General features: G+C 39.7%; 1 protein-coding gene across 1 annotated transcript in view; it reads left to right on the forward strand.

The window, feature by feature from the left end:
- The window catches only part of FGF14 (fibroblast growth factor 14), a 590,191-nt gene that overhangs the window by 71,215 nt on the left and 499,190 nt on the right, over nucleotides 1-19,786 (forward strand). The gene's annotated exons all lie outside the window — the stretch shown is intronic.

The raw sequence follows: 19,786 nt of genomic DNA on the forward strand, positions 1-19,786 counted from the left end.
TTGTCCTCAGGGCCTAGCAAAATGTGAATATATAATAATGAAGCAAAAGTTTAGCTGATAAATGCAAGCTGATGATGCACACATGTAATGGAGTAGAATGACATTTCTATTTGGGGTCCAAAGTATTAGGATTATGTCAATATCTGTGTTAAATTGCATAAATTGGAACTATGTCTTTTGGGGCCTTGATATATTAAAATAATTAGAAAATGGAGCAGTTCAGAATGTAATCATTAGAACTGCTCTCTCTCTTCTGATCTGGGAGAATGTAAAAATGGCCATTCATTGGTTGGTTTGTTGCTGTGTTCTGAGGATTTTGCTGACTACTTTACATAGAACATTTTCTTTACTCATCTTAACAATCTGTGGAATAGTTTATTATCCACATTTTACAGAAATGAAAGTCAGTTGCAGCAAGGTGAAATGACATGCCCAAGCACTCAAAGCTGCAATTCAAATTGAGAACTGTCTGATTCCAGAGTCTTACTTTTAATCACTTTGCTATAATTCTCCCAAACCCACTCATTCATTCACCACATTTTTATTGGTACTTTAGTGTTTGGGATACCAGGAAAATGGAATAAAACAGACAACTCTGGTCTCATGGAGCTGTTGTTCTTACAGGTGAGGAGGTAAGTGAAGATGTAGAGGATGTCACATGGTAATGCACAGTCCCAGGAGCTTACAGAATAGTGAAGCAGAGGAGGGAGTAGAGAGTGATGAGCATGGATGTGGGGCTGGCCCATTTGAGTAAGGCAGTCAGGAAGGCCTTGCTGAGAAGGTCACATTGGACAGAAACACGAGCAAAGGCACAATTGAAGTGGAGGTTGTGATGGCATTGAAACAACTGGAGGGTGTGAGCTAAGGAGAAACTGGGGAGATACTGGAACCAGAGAAGGCATGAGTAGAGACAACTATTTGGAGTCACTTGCCAAAAAATTGGTCCTGGATCAGGTGAGTGTGGAATCTTTTATTTTTAAAGACTTTATTATTTTAAAAAATTATTGTGTTATTAATTGCTAAATATAACAGTCTACTAGGGAAGGAAATTTGATTGATGATGCAGGAGAGATGTGAGAAGTGATACCTCAATGTTCCAGAGCAGGTGAGATGGGTTGGAGCCTAGTGCAGAAGGGGGTGGCTTAATCTTAGGCAGGAGTATGGAAAATAGGAGGGAAACAAAGTGCTGGTGGTAGAGGGATGAACTTGTTGGGGTTGAGGGCATTGTCTTCAGATGGCTCCTGTGTTCTCAGTGGAAAGGCAAAATCAGATCTTGAGCTGAGTGTGCTGGTGGGGGATGCCATGTTGGAAGTCCAAGGAGGCACCAGCACAGAGCTGTCCTCCAGAAGAGTCAGAGAGTGACCAGAACACATCTCCATAGTTTTGTTAACTGCCAGCTTTCAGCGTCCCCTTGGAGTTAGTGGCCATGTATTCAGAGTGTGATTTCTGGAGAGTGAACGTGCTTCTCACACTGGATCAGGATGAACAGAGTAGGTGGAAAGTTGCAATTCAGTGTGGTCATGGTTTTGTCAGAAGAGTGTAATAAAGAGGTCTATGATGTGACCGAGGACTTTGTACTTTTTAAAATAGTCATTCCAAATAACATGAGGTGCGCTGTTACAGGAAGTCCCTTGCCTTCACAAAAGCTACCATATTTCTCCCTGAGGAGAAGGGCCAGTTCTCACCCAAGTCCACACAGGGGACTGGCATTGTTTTTGTGTAAATTAAGTAGTCCAATTTTTAAAAAATCTTCGCCTTAATATTTGTGGTTTTTTTGTTTTATTTTGAATGGTCTATCATCATGGTTCCCTTTTTGTCCCCCCAACTTGAGATGTATGAAGGCTTTTGGTTTCCCTGGGAGTGGGGCTGAGGCATAGAGGCAGTCAGGGCTCACCTGTACACTGACTTGAGAGCAGTTCAATAAAGTCCATGCCTTAAAGATGAAACAAGATAATAATTATGAAATTTAAGCTGGAAAGATGAGAATGAGGATATGGAGGGTGGGTCGTGGGGACATGGACAGGGTGAGGACATCAATGGAGTGTGAGTGCTGGAAGGCCCAAGAGTGGGGGACTGAGGTGGGAAACAGAAGACCACAGTGGGATGCCTGATAGTGAGGTTACTCAAGGGAGTAAGTCTTCCTGACTTGAACCATCGGTCTGAGCAGCTGAGGTGGACGGAGGGTAAAGTCATTATGGGAAAGGTGCAAGGACCTGGAAGACCACAGTTACCTGGGAAGGGAAGTCACCAAGAAATATTTCCAATTTTCGAGAGATTGACAATGAGTTAAAAGTTAAGGAACTCCAACAGGGAAGGAGTCATGGCCATGGGTCAATAATGATTGTAAGAAGGAGCAAGTTGTCGATGCATTTTAAGGGAGAACAAACAGTCTGCTCACAAGTATTGCTCACAAGCCATCCTGAGGAGCTCTGGGTCTTTCAGGAAGAGGAAGAGAAGGGATAATCATCTGGCAAAGAGGAGAAGGAGGACACCAACCTTGCCTTTGACACCTTCCTTTGGGTGATGCAGAAAAGAAAGCAGGCTTCACTGCCATGGGGAAGAAGCACAAGAGTCGTCAGAGGAGAGCCAGCTCTCAGGCTGGAGCGAGACGCTAAAGGGGGGAGTCAGAGAAGGGTTTGAGCAAAAGAGAGTTTTGCTGATAATACTAAACTAGGGTGGATACAGTAAAAGGATTTCCAGAGTTGGGCATGATGGGTGGGGCCAGAGAAGAGGATGTGGAGAGCAGGGTAGGATGCAGTCTGAGAGAAGGAATGAACTGGAAAATCCCAGGCTTCGTAAGGTGGAAAATCAAGTTAGGTCCAGTGGACTCCAGGCAGATAGTGGTGCTGGGGCTGGGTATGGTGAGAGGAGAGAAGGAGGTTTGTCAAGACTGTGTACGGTTTGGGCTTCTCCTATTCCTACAAGTGATGGTGTTGAGTTTTGGCGAGAATCAGTTTCGTCTGAAGCACCATATCTGGAAAGCTTCTCTAACTCCTAGAACATGAACAGCATTATGGTGCACTCTGAATTTAAACTAGGTATTTATACTGAGGAACTCATTTTCTTCATCTGTGAGGATGCCCAGCTGTGGAACTACAGATTTCTCCCGTGTGGCAGTCTATGCTCACAAATGAAGAAAATAACAAAAAAATAACAAATACATGACAAATAACTGTGATGAGGACAGAAAACTATCATCTATATGGGGCAGGGGAGACAGAAGAGATAAGGACATGTTTAGATGGCTGACTTCCTAGAAATTGGGAAGACAGAATATTCTATCTAGAGGACAGATGTCACTCATTTTTGTCAGACCATTAACAGAATTTTACAGCTCCTGCAAAGAATTTGATTTTTGGGAAGCTATATAGTGTGAGCACAATGTTTATATATAGTACATATTCAAAATGCTTTTGGCCAATAAATTAATAGGTAAGTAGGTTGTAAAGCCCTTGTGAAGGGCTTCAGTCTTTAAGATTATTAACTTGAATAAGTAGCAAACATTTCCTGTTGATGTTAAAATTAGAGTGCAGACCTTTGAGAGTTTAGAGTCTAAAAGCTTCGGATTTCATCGCCTTCAATTCCAGGAGAGGGAATGGAGGACAGGAGACCATGTGTACTCTGACTGGAGGCTCATGAAGTATCATTCTCTGTCTTCATTTTTCACCCATAGCTGTGAAGCGGCGCTCCTCCTGGGTCGTAGATCCTTAAATCACATTCTAGTGACTCTTTTAGATCTTTTTTGTTGATCCTTCTCATTGCCTTTATGTTGCCTTTTGCTTTTTAATTTATTTTTATTTTTATTTTTTGGAAATGAGCACATTCTCTATTTTCAGGATAAGTGCAGTTGTACTATCAGATACAAGAGATTTATAGAAGTGATTTCGCCACCTGGACATATTTATTTAAATTAAGAAAATCATTTGAGTTGGAGGCATCTGTTAGTAATTTAATGGACACTTTGCCCTGCATTGTAGATTGATAACAGCTTCTGTGAGATAACCGTAATTACTGGTATTGATTTTTAAGTGCTTTTATGTTGTTCTCCACCAATCCCCTCTGTACCCATCTCCTCCCAAGTAGTCTGAACCTTTGGATTGTAACAGACGTATCACAAGGCAGCCAACTGTGAGAGGTTGTGTGCATGATTTTGTATTGACATCAATGTTACTGAACGCAAAGAAATAGTTAATTAATTAACTAATTAATTAACTAAATCTGGTCCTTAATTTGGAGGACCAGAAAGCCACTCCCAGGCTAGCATGTGATTGCCCGCCATTCTTTAACTTTATTTTGATGAAGATTCCTTGAATTCCAGATGCTGGAAAGCTAACTATTTAACTTTCTTCAGGTGGAGCTTTCAGATTTTGCTGTGTTTATGCCATACTAGGTTGAACTATTATTATGGTTTAACAGAAAATTTTCTTGAGGTCCACCTTCGGTAGAGGAATAATCCGGGATTATTATCCTGACTTTTTTGTTCCATTCATATTCTACTGATGTGTAGTTTATCTGTTTTAGTGTTTATGAACTTACTTTTTCAGTCACATTTTCTAGGATCTGGGAATGTTCATTTGCTTTGTCTTTTTTGTCCTTCCCTTTTTAATTTAAAATGCAGGATTTATGTAGCATATCAAATTTAAAATGGTTTGTAATGACTTTGAGCTGTTTTCTTGTATGCCTGTGCCTCCTGTCATCCAACCCTGTTTCATAACCAACATGATGAGAGATGAGTACTTTTTCCTCCTGTCAGTGATGAGGAGATGCTGCTAGATATGCTATTCACCATCTATTGATAATCATTAACTTTTCCCTAGAAAATAACTTAGAAGGCTAAAGAAATCTTAGGAAGGGGGTGAATATTCTTCTGTAGGTTTCGATTTATTCACAGTGAACTTAGACTACAGAGTAATTCCTTCCTAAGTTTGGCCTGATTATACCGATAGGGTTTTTGTTGTCATTGTTGTTGTTGTTTTGTATTGTGCAGTTTGTGGTTCTAGATATTAAATAATATTTAAAAATATTTTGTTTGCCCTATTTCCGGTTAAGTTTATTTTCTTTAGTCATTTGCATTTGATATGTTGATTATTTTTTCTGAACTTCTGGGCTTATTCTTTACATTTCACATTTGTTATTTGAAATTATGTTCTAAAACTTGAATTAAAAAATACTCTGAATGATCATGATTCATTTCACATTTCCATCCCATCAATAATAATGAGTGTAGGTTCCCTTTTCTCCCAAGAATGCCCAACCAGAAGCACAAGGACTATTTTTTGTTTGTTTGTTTGTTTTGTTTTATTTTTCCTCTCAAGCATCACCTGTAGCTGTTGGAGCAAATATAAAAAAAATTGACATTTTATATTTATTGAATACTTTCTGCTTATTTACACTAAACAAGTTATATACAGTTAGGGTTCATCAATGAATTGATGGACAACATCAAAAAAATCTGTGCTTCCTTGAGCTTATATACAATTTGGGGCAGACATTTGTCGGGGGTGGGAATAGACAACATGAAAAACAAACATGGTAGATATATATAGGATCTAGTGTGATGGAGTGTGATGATCTAGTGTGATGGACAATAAAGGATGGCAGTGTTATAAAAACATTTAAAGCAGGGTAGTAGGATTAGGAGTGCTGGAGTGAGGGTGAGGTTGCAAATTTTAAATTTTACATAGTAAGGTCAGTGTAGGGCTCTCCAAGAAGATAAGGGCATCAATTGGGTTGGGATCTGGAAAATAGGGTTCTGGGCAGAGGGAACAGCCTGAGAATGTCTCACTGCACATTCGGATAATAAGTACCAGGGCTGCCAGGATCCCTGAGGGACAAACAGAAGAGCGGGTGATGGAGAGAGGATCAGAAAGAAAGTGCTCATCAAAGTGAGTCATCCGTCTGTGAATGGCCCAGAGCAGTATTGTGCAGACTGTCAATACTGTGTCTTATCAACAAGAGGAAAAATAATTTTATTGTATGTTTTTCTACAAAAGAAAAAAATATATATATAGTGCCTCTGTTGGTAATCTTGATCTCATTAGATACTCTCTGCTCCTTTTCAAAATTCTTTGAAAAAAAAAATTCCAAGTATGATTAAAAACCAGTATAATCCTTTCATCTTCCCTTTGGTGTCCTTTATTCCTTGTTTCTGTAGGTGATATTTGAGAACTGTTTGTGGAAATCTAGCCCCATTTCCTTTTTTCAAGTTCCTTCCATTTCCTTTGAGCATTTTCTCTTTGATGTACTTTGATTTCAAAGATATTTTCCTTTTTTTTTTTAAATTTATGGGTGTATGTGTGTTTATGACATTGGATTGAGAATGAAAAAAGTTTTCAAAAATTCACCTTTAACATTTCTAAAATTATCAACAGAAATAACATTATAATAATGATAAATATCAAATTAGAAATTGATGAATATTGATTAATGGTTACTAGAAATGTGGTAGAGTGAAAAGATGGTGGGTTTTAATGAGCTGTTATTGAAATGTGTTAATATGTGTAATGTGTTTAGAACACACAGAGTTTCTCATGTAAAAGTATAGTATCTGTCTATTATAGAGAAAAAAGAAAGAACTGGAATAGGCAAACACTCCACCTCATTTAGCCAGTTTTCTTACCTGTAAAGCTGAGTTAATAACCATGACACCCAGTTGTTTTGCAGATTGGAGATCATGTGCGTGAGTGTCTTGCATGATGTCTTGTGCCCAGGAAAATAATAACCCTATTAACATTTATTGTTAATAGGGTTATTGAGGGCCTGCTCTGTCCCATGCACTGTGCTAAAGACTTTGCCTCCACGGTCATCCTCACAAGGATGATTGGCACAAAAGCTTCTCGAGAGAAGCAATAGTATGGCTCACTGGTGTACATCCAGTGTGGAGAATGGTGCTTGGCACATACTGGTCACTGAATATAGATTTGTCGAATGAGTGAAAAGAAATGCCCGTCTTACAGCTAAAAAACCTGAGGTTTGGTGAGATTATATAAATGATCTCTAAATGACCCAATGGGACACATTGAGTAAATGATGGAGCCTGATTTTGAAATCAGATGGACTGCCTCAGAGCCCAAGTTCCCCATTATGACATCAGTAGGCGCTTACAAGTGTTGCATGTGGGGCAACAGAGACAAAGTTCTCTCTCTCCAGACAGCTCCTCCTGTCTACCTTTATCTCAGAGTGAGACACGACATTGGTCACAGTGGATTTCATAGCTATGATTATTGTCCTTGGGTGTAAAAATATTATCATGTCCCTCTTTGGCCCATAGCATCAACCAGGTGTAAAGATGGTAACATCTCTGACCTTGTGCATGCTTTCATGTACAACAGCATACACAAAGCGTGTTCACACGCGTACACACACACACACACGGGCTGCACACTGGGATCCTCTGAGAGATTCCTATGCCTTATAACTCCTGAGGGTCCTGTTGAGTGGTAGTTTGAAGACTCGTTGAAGTAATCATTGACCTGGACCTAAATCTGTTTCCTTGTATGTAACAAGTTGGAGAACAGGAAATTAGTGTCAGAACTCAAATTTAAATCCCCAATTGGCAAGATGTCTTATTGCTACTAGAAGGTTAGTTTTATTCCAATCCTTTTTTTCCTGTTAAACATGGATAGGATATTGGTTATTGTAAGCCACATATCTTTTTCAGCTCTCAAAGTTAAACAAAACAAAACAAAACAAAACAAAACAAAACAGATGTATAGGCAGGCCTTCCTGCTTATACTCACAAAGGAGCTGATAAAATTTTTCATTTTTTTATTTTAATTTTTTAAAGATTTTATTTATTTATTTGACAGACAGAGATCACAAGTAGGCAGAGAGGCAGGCAGAGAGAGGAGGAAGCAGGCTCCCTGCTCAGCAGGGAGGGTCTTGATCCCAGGACCCTGGGATCACCTGAAGGCTGAGGCTTTAACCCACTGAGCCACCCAGGCGTCCCCACTGATAAAATTTTTTAAAAGAAAAGACTCTTGGTAAATTTAGTCTAGATTACTGTACAGATAATATGATATCAACTTAACTCTAAGATATTTTTCCTTACCAATGTCATATCAATACCTTATGAATGTTAAACCCGCTTTTTATGTATTTTTTGTTAGATAATTTACACGAAAATTATGAAACACCCTTTAATGGTATTCAATTAGCTTACTTCATCAATAATCAAGACAGGGAACAAAATAAAAAGGAACAGATTAACAAAGGATAGAAAACATGATTTTTTGACTGCTTTGTAACTGCGTGTGATCCTGCTTTCATTTGAAGACTCAGAATTCCAGGTATTCTTAGAGAAATCTGTGACTAATGCAGTTTGAAAGGTCTCAGGCTGACGTGTAGCAATTTTTCTCAGTAGTTCTCGTATACTGGAATATGTCAAATGCTGACGCAGTATTAACAATAATTCATAAATTGACATCGCAGCAACTTTTTTAGCCTTACACTTGGGCACAATAAATGGAAAAAATCATTACAGTCAATGCCAGCCAAATTTATGTTATGGGCAGAAACCACAGGGGTCTTATTCCACATTTATGCTGTTTGCCACTTTAAGAAATACTCGCTTAAGGATCAATTTGTGACAAAAGCAAGGACCGAAGAGGTCAAAGTAGAACATTTCCCTAGCTTTTATTTTTTATTTTTATTTTTTTAAGATTTTATTTATTTGACAGACAGAGATCACAAGTAGGCAGAGAAGCAGGCAGAGAGAGAGGAGGAAGCAGGCTCCTCGCTGAGCAGAGAGCCCGATGTGGGGCTCGATCCCAGGACCCTAGGACCACAACCTGAGCCGAAGGCAGAGGCTTTAACCCACTGAGCCACCCAGGCGCCCCTATTTTGTTTTGTTTTTAATATCGCATATTGAGGTTTTTTATTTGCTTGGTTATTTGTTTCATTTGTTTGTTTGAAGATATATTGGGAAGAGTTAGAGATTTGACAGAGAGAGGATGGATGTATATTTCTTTATTGGATATATGTGGGGTTAGAACACATGTTACAATGTCTGTTTTAGGGATGATTCATACACACTTTGGTATGAAACAACAAATGCATTAATCTTCTGGAACTCTGAAAGTTCCATGTGGATTTCTATTTTACATTACTTTTGCAAAGTTAATTATGATAATTGCACCTGGGGTAAGTTATGGAGGGGGCAGGGAAAGATGTATTAAATCAAACCTTTATTTATAAATAGGAGTTGACTTAAATGTTATGCAAAGTTTTGGATAATTTTTTAGAGTATGTGCATCTCAAGGGTCCATTTATAGACACCGAAGTATTCCATCTTCATAAATGCCCAAGACTCACCACGATTAAAATCATGGCAGCTATGGGATCCCCAAAGCCGCAGGGATACATTGTATATTGGCGTTGTGACAGAAAAGCCTAATAGGTCTTTCCCATTTGTAATAAATGTGTTCCTGTACTCCATGCCCGGGTATGTTTTACTGATTCCCTCCATTACCACAGTGAGGTCTCAATCTTGGTGGTAATGCATATTTTAAGAAATTACAGTTTAGAATTGCTAAATTGTGAGTATAAGGCCACTGAGTTAACTGTTCATGGAGTTCATGGCATATCTGTGCATCTTGGCATGACATTCAGAAAGCAAGATCTAGGTGTGTTTAGAAAAGTCACGCTGAAGCTCTTCCTGGAAGGCATGTCTTCAGCCCATTAGCCCTTCCTCCCACTGAATGCTGGAAGGGAAGTTTACTTGGTGGGCAACCCCCTGTTCCAGTGTTAGGTGCTTCTCTCGGATCCGGACGTTCCTGGGCTCAGTCTAACCTTCCCTGAGTGAGACCGCTCTGCCTGGATATGCCCTAGGAAATTTGGTCTGTTCCTGGTGCAGTCTGGGTTAAAAAATTATTTTAGAAATCTCAGGTCACTTTGAGCCTTTGAAGACAATTTTGTTTGAAGACAAAGGTTTGAAGGTTTGAAGACAATTAAAATGTGAGGTGAGGAAGGGGTATAAATTAATCAAAACCAATTAATAACAATGAGCTATGATTTTTTATTAGTCATAGAATCACAAATTACTGGAATCTTTCTGGTTATGAATCAGATATGGAATCTCAGTTTGTATGTAGTATCCCCTGCCCAAATTTAGAAAACACATTGAGGCCTAATCAAAATTAGTGAAAGGCAGTAGTCCAAATGTTCAATTACATTTACCTGTAGTAATCTCATATGCACATGCTTTAAAAAATAAAGTATAGCTGAGTATAATAAGAATTTATCGAAAATTTACCATTACCTTTGAGATTTAATAGTGAATGAAAATGTGTGCTTACAGTGATCCTGGGAGGTATTACACTTCAAATTCATTAAAAATTATATGCTGATAAAGTTGTATTGTTAAATATATATATTTTTCTGCATTAGGATTCCTTGAAAGTTGATAATTGTTATGTGGTAACTCCAAGTTAACTAAAACACCTTACCATCTCATTTACCCATACCGTGGAAATTAAAACAGTCCATGTAACTTGACTTTCTAGTAGTCAGCAGAAATCTGTTTTATCTGATTAATACCGAATCAAAAAATGTGAGAGCTATAGATTTCAATTCAGTCACTTTATTGAAGAAAAATGTGATTCATAGCAATGGAGGGGTTTTCTCAAGGTCATCCAGCTGTTTGCAGGCAAAGAGAGACTGCACTGTGCCCTTCTGACTTGAAAATCGGTGCCCTTTCTTCTACAGTGTGTCAAGCAGAAATAAAAATTTTAACACTTTCGAGTAGCCTCAAGTTTCTGTGTGTTTGAACCATATTAAACCCCAAGGTTGTCAAGTGAGCCCGTAGTCGATAAAAACTATTTAGGATCCAACCTTACTGGTTCCATAGGGTGTCTCTTTTATGTAGGGTTGGCCAAGAATTTGGTAGAAGAAGCGAAGGGAATGGGAAATGCGATCTTACTACCTAAGGGGTTGATGATAAACATACACTGTGGCTTCATCAGATGTTGCTTTGCTGTCTTCTGGAGGTTAGCACGATTCAAGGAGGTGTGGTTATGTGGGTATGAGCCATAGAGGTGAGGAGCTAAATGCTGGTCAGCATTTCTCCTTGTGTCCCACATTTGTCCTCACAGACACTCTTTTGAAGAGCACATGCTCCGGTTAGGGGTACTGCTTTAACTGCAGCCTCTTACAGTGTCCCCTCCCCTCCCCCCCACCCCCGCATCCATGGTTTCACTAATGTGATGTCAAGTGCTAGCAGGAAGCAGATGCTCCTCTCGTGGCCTGACGCTACATCATGATGCCCACGTCATTCCCCTCATGTCATCTCATGATGTAGTCACCTTATCATCTCACATCATCACAAGAAGAATGAGTACAGTACAATGAGATTCTTTGAGAGAGCCCACATTCACATAACTTCTATTACAGTGTATTGTGATGATTATATAACAACATTATTGGATCTAACAATTATTGTTATATTATGTATTACAATATATTGTTGTATTTTATTATCAATTCTTGTTAATCTCTTAGTGTGCTTATTATCATAGGTATGCATGTGTAGGAAAAACAGTAGATTCAGGGTTCATGCTACCTGCAGTTTCAGGCATCCATCGGGGGTTTGAGGGTCTTAGAATGTATCTCCTGCAGGTAAGGGAAAGCCCTACTGTTTCGTGAATGAGCAAACCTGATCCCTCTCCTCTCTGGTTGCATGAGAGAATGAGTCTCCAAAAAAGGAGGGAAAGGGTGAAAAGTATAAAAGTATGAAAGGTGTAAAACATTGAAAAGAGACTTGGCCTAGTCACCATTTTCTCTAGAATAACTCCAGTCCCACAGCAAAGACTCAGACTACAACCAGATGCCTCCTTCAGCACAGCCTCCACTGGACGCACGCTGGGCTGCAGGGTCAGGAAGGGTCAATCCTGGCCCCACCTGGAGGAACACAAAGTCTCCTGAGACTTTTACCACACGAGTCTTATCTTTGCTGACATGTGGGATTCATGAGTGTCCTTTTATTTTTTGTAGTTTGTAATATGCTTTCACATAATCTCTTATTTCACATTGACAGTTCAGGCAGTGGAAATCATTCTTCCCATCTTTCATTAGTGGCAAGAGTGGGACTCAAATTTAAGACTCCTGATTCACTCACAAACTGTTATTCTTTGCAGTACCCTATGTTGCTTTGGGAGGACACACACACATGCGCACACAAACAGGCACATGCATACATTTGGAATAGGGAAACCACACAGGTGTGCATCTGTTCACAGATAGACTTTGATAGGTCCTTTCAGAAAAATCAACAACAATATGATTTGAAAACTTGGAAACTATACCACAATGACAATTCGTGACCAAATGGCTTTCATCAGTCTCTCTCTGTGCATGTTACACACACACAGCCTTTAGCACATAGATAATTACATCTACAGATCAATTACTATTTTTCGTTGGTGTCCTCCAAAAAATGTGCAACAGCCATCAGTATAATCCTACAGAGCTAATTGTTTCAGAGTTGATGGAAGGACACAGGGCACCTGTGTCCTGACATTTGACCTGAAGGCATGGACAGCACTCAGATCCAGAAGGACTTTCCTGACAGCCCTTGCACTTTCGTAGCAATCGCGCACAAACACAGCTGTCCGGCTGGTAGCAGTGACAACAAAGTTGTCATCTCCCCTTGCTTCCTGATTGCCACAGTCGTGGGTCCATCCTCACTGCAGAACTGCCAGCCTGTGTAATATCCACACTTGTGCTGGGGCCGGTGAGTCCCAAACAGAGTCACATCACCACGGCGGGAGGGAGAGCGCTCCCAGGACCACATTCTCAGGTTTTTCTCCTGAGCATCCAGAGCCAAGGTGTCTTGAGTGAGTGACCTGCAAAGAGTAAAGGTATGCTCCTCAGTCCAAGCGTGCGATTTCCAACCTTTGCCAGCTATGATTAGACAAGTAATTGTGCATCTAAATTTAGTCTACCATTTGCATATGTAATTAATTATAATCTAGTTAGTTCTCTTTGGTCTTCTTTTCCTATAGTTCGAATTACTCAGAGACTCTTACATGACACTGAAATCTTCTTAAAAGTACATATGACATTTTGAAGGATAAGATTAACTGCTCTTTATAGCCCTGGTGCTGCAAATCCAGAGCCTTCTGCTGTGATCAGACAGCTAGGAGTGCCTCCAGTTTTCAGGAAACGGTCTTAGAAACTTTCTCACAGCAATAGCTCCTCTTTTCATGAGGTTTTAGCATTTAGCAGTGATCATGAAAACCACATTGCCCCAAATCATGTACTTCTTCATCACCCCAAATCGGAAGAATAACCTTGCTCGGCAAGAGTTAGGCATTCCTGTCCAAATTTATTTAGCATGTATTGGATACTGACATGCTCTGTGCCCGGCCCTGTTTCAGGTAAACTACAGGTAGTGGTAAATATCACCCCAGTGTTAGGAGTTGAATTGTATTCCCCTCAAATTCATATGTTGATGTCCAAGTTCCCAGGACCTCAGAATAGGACCACATACAGGGTCCTTGGCGGATGCAATTATTTAAGATGAGGTCATATTGGTGTAGGGTGGGTCCTTAATCCAAAATGAATGGTGTCTTTACACAAAGGGGACATTTGGGCATACAGATAGACACACAGGGAGGATGCCAGGTGAGGATGGAGGTAGAGATTGGAGGGGTCCTTCTACAAACCAAGGAACATCAGAGATTGTGAGCAAACCACCAGGAGCTGGTGGGAGGTAGGCAAGAAACAGATTCTCCCTCATAACCCACAGAAGGAACCAACCTTGCTGGCACCTTGACCTTGGCCTTCTGGCCTCTAGAACTGTGAGGCCATACATTTCTGGTTGCTAAATTCTCCAAGTTACAGTCATTTGTTATGACAGCCCTAGTAGACTAACACAGCTGGGTGCCTCTTTTGGGTTGGGTAGGACACATGAAGATTCAGGATTTATACTGAAAACCCTCTGGTGCTGGCAGCTCATACTGTGTCCAGGGAACTCCCTCTGTGGTTAGAGTCCAAACTGAATTCTGGCTTTTTCTAGCAGTTTAGATCTTCCCCACCTCTGTGCCTTGAATGGCCTATAGGAGCGTGGAGGTATTTATTCTTTTAGCCCTCAAGGTGACTAGGATGCACACAGAGTTGCTGGACCATCTTGCCTCTTCCATTTACTGAGAGTGTGAAATACTATAATCAATTTTTATGTGATGCATGATGGTAAGAGAATGGAGAAACACCAGTCTAAGAAACCAAAAAAAGAAAAGTACGACTGGGGTCAGTTTTGATTTTTAGAGGATCCAGAGTGAAAGACAAGGCCTAGGTACAGCAATAGATTCTCTTGTTACAGGGGTTTGCAATCTTGCAGAAAATTATAGGAGGCTAGATTGGGCAGGGGAAGGTTTGTATGAGTTGAAGGAAGACACTTAGTAACTGAGGGCTTTCCTGGAAGGCTCTGGCAGGAACTAAGCAAGGTTTCTCCTTGGTCAAGCTGGAACTGAGAGCCTAGCTGCCACCCAAACAGAGTGTGGAAATGAGACTAGAAATGTGGGACTGGGCAAGTTGAGGCACACAATAGATGTCAGTTTTGGTGGAATTGTTCCTTCCACAGTAGACAACGAGGGGCAGGTCCTGCCTGGGAAGGAAGTCATCTACAGCTCTCCCACTTCCGTGCTTGTCCAAGCCACCCAAGCATGTTGAGAATTTGCTCCTACAATTTGGGGAGTTTGCAGAAGACTTAAAGGATGTTTAGACATCACATCTCAAAGCTATAGAGAAAGTAAGAATTCATTCATATTGAAGAAAAATGAATTGTCTACGACTAGAGGCAGGTACACTGACAATTGGTAACCTGCTCTCTCTATATGACATGTCTGCAAAAGTCAATGATTGCAAGAATTGAATTGATGAATGTGGAGTGACCCACAAAAACAATGAAAAGCAGTCATAAAACCTAAAGAAGTACAATGCTATGGACTTACTTCACGTGGGTGAGCTGCTTTCCATATCTGTGCCATCCTGGAGGGAGTCAGCATATAAAACTGATGATTGTAATGATTAATTTGACAGAGGGCTACATTATTTTTACTATTTTTAATTTTTCAGTGTCTCAGAGGCTTTATGGTCAGCCTTAGAAAAATTTGTTAAAATTCTTAAAAATTCTATTCTTTAAGAGGCCTGCTTGAGATATCTGAACAAAAAGTATGCATGAAATATTAGAAATATTGACACCCTGTTTTTAGCCATGATTACACACACACACACACACACACACACACACACACAGTCCAAGAGGACTTCAGTCTGTAAATATATTTTGTTTAATTTTTTCCAAGTGTTTCTCAATGTTTTAATGTGTTTGATTCCACAGTGAACTTGCATGATGCCTGGCATTCATATGTGTAAGAATTCTCTTTTGAATGTTCTGTCCTTGATGTGCTTATAGTCTCATCTCCTCTCTACACTCAAGGAAGCCTACTGGGATGCAAGTGGCAGTAATGATGTTGGAGAGCTAATTCTGAATCTGCTATAATTGATCAGAAATACATTTTTTGCAAACATTAACATTTTAAGTATTATCGGTAGCGTTGTTTTTGACCCTCCTCCTCCCACCCTATAGTAGTAGCATGTTGTGAAGACTTCGTTGAGAACGGTGGCTGAAGCTCAGGAGTTTAGGATTTAAGAAAGTTAAAATTATTCCCCCCAGGCACAAGTTTAAGCTTTCTGTTAATTTTTGGAATGTTTTAATCTGCTTGGTTTAATATGGAACTCCAAGGGGGTCCTCTGGTTTACACCCTGTGTCTGGCAAGGTGTATTTCCTCTTAATTAGATCGCACTGGTCAAATGTTTTATTCTTCCCTGAACAATGTAGCTGTGGGATTGCATAGTACTTACTATGCACCAAACTAGTTATGTCCTGGTTTCTGCTCTTTCACAGTGCTGGTAAATTCGTGAAAGAGAGAAATATAATATACAATAGTTTTTTTTTAAACATTCTGGGGTATTGTAATGGGGAGTAATTTATTAGGAAGGTAAGAAGAGGGAATTAAGGCTTTAATGAATCTGTGTTAGGCTCACTGCCTTGCTGTATTTGAGGTCTTACTAGTTTATTTCAGGCCTGGGATTCTCCCTAAGGTGCATAGGAACAAGCTCATATATTTTAGAGGCATGATATTTGGGACAGAAATTTCCAACTCTCATTTTGTGATATGCTAGGGGATCCTCAACTATTTCAAAGGGGATTACAAAATATCTCAAAAGAAAATGCCCTTTAAATTTAATTTAATCTAATACACACCACTGAATCTCTTTTCCTGCATTGGTGGGGTCTGACCTGGAATGTGCTGGGTAGCAGGCATTTAAAGATGAGTGGTTCACAGTCCTAGCCCTCAGGGAGCTTAGTCAAGTTCAACAGACCTGCAAAGAATGCAGGGAAATATTACAACTTCCATTAAGAGGAGAGGGTTCATGGAAGTGACAATTCTTGCACTTGAAGTAGGACTTTGGAGGATGACTCTAGTCTTCTCTGCTCAGTTAGAATCCAGTCTGGGAGGCACCTTGGAAGTGGTTTCTTATGTCTGTTTAAGTGTGACTGACTGTTAGGGCAACGTACGTTTCTTTTTGAAAAGAGCCTGAAAGTTTGTAACAAGGGAGAATAACAGGTCTTACAATATTTTCTCTTAGCACTGATTTCTTTGACCTACTTATTAGAAAAGGCATGTGTATGTATGTATATATATGTTTGGATATGTGCATTATTTGGATTATATATATATATGTTAATATGTACATTATATATATGAATTATTTTGTAGCTAAAACTCATAGAAATGAGATCAATAAAACATTATACTCACTCCTCTATCCACAAACTCCAAACCTGCCTAGCAGGTATGACCAAGTGCTTGATCAGAGCTTGGTGGGTCATTCCACGTGAGATGATTTTTTTTTTTCCTGACAATGGAAATGAACTTTCAGAATAAAAGCAGCGACTCTCATTCTAAACATTTTTGAAATAACAGTTGGCATTTATTTAGTTGCATGTACATCCACCTGTTTGTTCACCAAGTATTTCTTGGTGCTCACTATGAATAATTGCTTTGTGAGTTACTGTGAAAATAAAATGAGGCTGCCAACTTTTGTGGGCAGAAATGGTTTCTGATTAATTGTTGGATCCTCTACCTCATGCAGTATCTGGAAAACATAGACATTCAAGATATGTTTTGTTGGTTGAAGTGACGTGTACTGTGAAGTGATGTGAACTTCAACTTCAGGAAATGGATATGGCACAATTGAGGACAAGCTCAGAAGGAACTAATAAGTGGTCAGTATAGGGTCTGTGCTGTCTGATTTTGTATATAATATTTTGGAAAATCCATGGAAGGAAGGACTATTTCATTTGATTAAAACGTTGATTATACATGTTGATTGGTTATACAGATACTGGTAATTTTATTGATAATTTCAATTTATAGTATCACCATGTCAGGCAAAGCACAAAGCTGCTAATTGACATTGGCTCAAGATAGATTTTTCTCTTTTTGTATAAGCAGGAAAAAGAAATTCCACTCTTTTCCCCCAGTTGTCCTCTCAAAAAATGAGCCATTTCTCTTCAATGTGTAGTGCTTCCTGACTATGCTTGCATATGGCACATGGAACATTTTTTAAAATGGAATAAACATCTTGGTATTTGTGTGTCCGCTGTGTCTTTCTGCTTCAGTCTGGCAAAGCTGTTTTTCTATTGCTGCCTCTCCTACCTGAGTGGTGATAGAAACCAGGCTTGATAGTTTCAGAGGTAAGAATCTATATGCAATAAGTCCATGTTGTTTAATTCATGTCCTGTAAAGCTTCTTTTATTTCCCTGTCTTGAACAGCCATGCATGATCTTGTGGGACTTGGAAGTGTTTGGGTTATATTGTTATTCTTTCATTTGAAGCTTTGAAGAAACCATAAAGATTGATGAGTATGGGTAATTTTTCATATCATTTAATCTGAAGGTTTTGGTGAATAGCTCCTTTCATTGAAAGAAAAAATATATTTTTGGGGGGGTTAGAGATGGAAATAGACATTTTAAATATCATTGTGTTAATAATTTAAAGTCAGTTAAAACCAAGAATTCACAGTGTTTTCAATAATGTAAGTGGTGCATTTCTGAGAGCATCTCTTGTTTGGATCACATCTGCGATTCCCACACTAAATTTCTCCCCAGTTCCTATAGTTTCCTAAATGAGGATATTCATTCTCCTATGCCTTTCCCTCAAGGTGCAATACCTTGTCACAGCTCAGATGATAGACTCCCGCTTATCTTTCAGGATTAAGCTCAAATGTTACCTTCCAGGTCCCAGACAGTTCCTGAGATGTCCGCGGAAGTAATTTACAAAGACACCAAGCACATAACTTGTAATTTGACTACTTGTGCGTTAGCCTTCCTTGCCTGCGCGTCCTTTCAGCTGCAGGATTGTGTTTTATGCTTGGTGCCGCCTTCAAGGCACAGTGCCCTGTTCACAACCGAGCTTTAATATGTTTTCCAACTTACTGTTGGCTAGATCAATGGGAAGCTTGCTGGGGAGCCTCGCTTCGTACTTCCTTTCTCCTTGGAGAATCCTTAGGCTATCAATGTTTTGAAGGTGCTCCATTGTCCTTGAACTAAATCGAAATTTGCTCCTATGGTTGTGGCCCAGGAAGGGACAGGCTGGTCTACATGCAGTCATATGGCCAAGGAGTGGGACTCCCTTGTTTTTCTCAGGTTTTATCTCTCTGCCCACCTACCTTTTTCCCACACAGCTCAGGGATGCCATGCATGGAGACAAGAACTGTGTTTTGCTGTAAGAGCTAGTGTCTTTATTCTGTATACGTTTCTGGGGACATCGTTGGTATGAAAAATAATCAGCAGTTGCTTCCTGCTGCAGGCAGCTTTCAAACCTGTGCCCTGAAAAACAAAAAATAAACTCCTTCGAGTATTTATAACTACTGTTACATTTTTCCTAAGGCTAGCACTGAGTGTCTTCATTGGTTTAAACCATCCGGGAGGTAGTTGGAATATCTAACAGTCCTGGATTCATAGTGAACTGACATAATGCTGGCAAGAAATGTTTTTGGTGGATTTAATTTGTTCTGGAATATACACACTTTCAAACCATCGGCCTGAGTTCCAGTCCCTTCCTCCTCCCCCCCACGATTTTTCTCTGGTGACCTTTGATAATCACCAAATTTCCCCACCGGTTAAACACTGATGAGTATTAGCCTCCAGAGTCTGTTGTAAGAATCAAATGACACAATGTCAATGAAGCCTCTTTGAAAACAAAATATCAGTATTGTCCAGATGTAGATTGCTATTACAAGTTCTCTCCCACTTAAGGTATTGTTTTCTTGTTTTCTTTCACATTAACAAGCCAGGCCTGTCTTTGTCTAGGTCTAATATATTGTTCGTTATGTAATCTAGTGGAGATGCGGCCAGTATTAAAAAGAGGACAGTGATGCTTCCGTAAATCACGGAGGACCTCAACGAGACTGGAGTCCTTATTCAGCAGATGGTGAGCTGAAACTCATGAAAAGCCAAGCAGTCCTTAGCAGCCTAACTAAACTAAAGCTCAGGTCGCTCCGTTCCTAAACTCAAATTCTTTTAACCCATAAATACAAAAGAGTGAAATGTAGTTAATATTTCAGAAAATAGGAATGAAGATCTCCATCACCCCTTCGTTTGGGTGAAAGCTCTCTTGTGTGAGTTGTGTTAAATAAATATTGGAAAATATGAGACCCTGGTAATATTCAAGTACTTGTTTCTGTTTGGTTTGACTCAGTAGATGAAAGAAACTTTTAA

This window comes from Lontra canadensis, unplaced genomic scaffold, assembly GCF_010015895.1.
Source record: "Lontra canadensis isolate GAN:19392208 unplaced genomic scaffold, GSC_riverotter_1.0 scaffold73, whole genome shotgun sequence".
Lineage (NCBI taxonomy): Eukaryota > Metazoa > Chordata > Mammalia > Carnivora > Mustelidae > Lontra > Lontra canadensis.